This window comes from Crocuta crocuta, unplaced genomic scaffold (genome assembly GCF_008692635.1).
Source record: "Crocuta crocuta isolate KB4526 unplaced genomic scaffold, BGI_CrCroc_1.0 scaffold170, whole genome shotgun sequence".
NCBI classification, from domain to species: Eukaryota; Metazoa; Chordata; class Mammalia; order Carnivora; family Hyaenidae; genus Crocuta; species Crocuta crocuta.
This window is the reverse complement of record NW_027527853.1, coordinates 8,919,693-8,921,238: the sequence shown is the minus strand read 5'-3', so window position 1 is coordinate 8,921,238 and position 1,546 is coordinate 8,919,693. Positions and strand designations below refer to the sequence as shown.

The 1,546-nt window shown below is 40.3% G+C and overlaps 1 non-coding gene across 1 annotated transcript; it reads left to right on the top strand.

Annotated features, from left to right (window-relative positions):
• The first annotated feature begins 1,182 nt into the window (after nucleotides 1-1,182).
• Nucleotides 1,183-1,267, top strand: TRNAE-UUC (transfer RNA glutamic acid (anticodon UUC)). The gene has a single exon. It is a non-coding gene; the product is annotated as a tRNA-Glu (tRNA).
• The last annotated feature ends 279 nt before the right edge of the window (nucleotides 1,268-1,546 follow it).

The window sequence follows — 1,546 nt, the reverse complement described above, 5'->3', positions numbered from 1 at the left end:
GGTCATGATCTCACAGCTCGTGGGTTTGAGCCCCACATCAGGCTCTGTGCTGACAACTCGGAGCCTGGAGCCTGCTTCAGATTCTGTGTCTCCTTCTCTGTCCCTTCTCTGCTCATGCTCTGTCTCTCTCTCTTTCAAAAATAAATAAACCTAAAAAAATTTTTTTTAATATGCATCAGTGGTGTAAGGGAGTTCTTTGCACTGAGTTTAGAACTGTTTTCAAATAAAAGGTTTAAGAGAAAAATGATTTTTTCCAATGTGTTAGGTACAAAATCATATCTCACAGGTATTTTAATCTGCATTCACTTCATCACAGGCAATGTTGATCATATTTTCACACGTTAGTCATTTCTAGTTATTTTGTGAATCATTTCTCTATTAGATTGTTTCTGTTTCACTAAGTGGAATGTTTTCTGAACTTGTATTAAAGTTCTTTTCTATTTTTTACATGGTAAGGATTTCTCCTATTGTATCATTTGTCTTTTGATTTTATGGTATCTTTAGCTATGTAGATGTTTTACATTTTTACAAATCAATCATCTTTCCCTCCCCCTGCAAGAGTATGAACCATGTAGAGTCTGTAGTAATTAAACAGTATAGCTAGAGCTCAAGTCTGCCTCTAATTTCATCATCATTTTTTAAAATTAAATTTTTTATTTGTAGATCATTATAGATTCACATGCAGTTGTTAAGAAATAATACAGAAAGATCTCATATATTCTTTCTTTCTTTCCGCTGACAACTCGGAGCCTGGAGCCTGCTTCAGATTCTGTGTCTCCTTCTCTGTCCCTTCTCTGCTCATGCTCTGTCTCTCTCTCTTTCAAAAATAAATAAACTTAAAAAAAATTTTTTTAATATGCATCAGTGGTGTATCTTTCTTTCTTTCTTTCTTTCTTTCTTTCTTTCTTTCTTTCTTTCTTTCTTTCTTTCTTTCTTTCTTTCAGAGAGATAGAGGGCACAAGTGAGTGAGGGGGGCAGAGACAGAGAATCCCAGGAGGGGCAGAGAGAGAGAGGGGGAGAGAGGGAGTGAGGGAAAGAGAGGGAGAGAGAGAAGTGGGACTCATCATGTTCACCTGAAGCGGGGCACAAGGTCACCTGATGTGGGACTCCAGCTCACCCAAAGCAAGGCTCAAGCTCATCCAATGTGGGACTCGAACTCATGAAATGTGAGATCATGGGGGCGCCTGGGTGGCTTAGTTGGTTAAGCGTCTGACTTTCACTCAGGTCATGATCTCGCGGTTCGTGGGTTCGAGCCCCGCGTCAGGCTCTGTGCTGACTGCCAGCTCAGAGCCTGGAGCCTGTTTCAGTCTGTGACACCCTCTCTCTCTGACCCTCCCCTGCTCACGCTGTCTCTCTCTCTCTCTCTCTCTCTCCTAGAAATTAATAAAAACATTAAAAAAATTAAAAAAAAAAAAGAGGAAAAAAGAAATGTGAGATCATGACCTGAGCCAAAGTCAGATGCTTAATGACTGAGCCACCCAGGTGCCCAAAAGATCTCATATCCTCTTTACCTAGGTTTCCCCATCAGTACAACTTTGCAAAACTC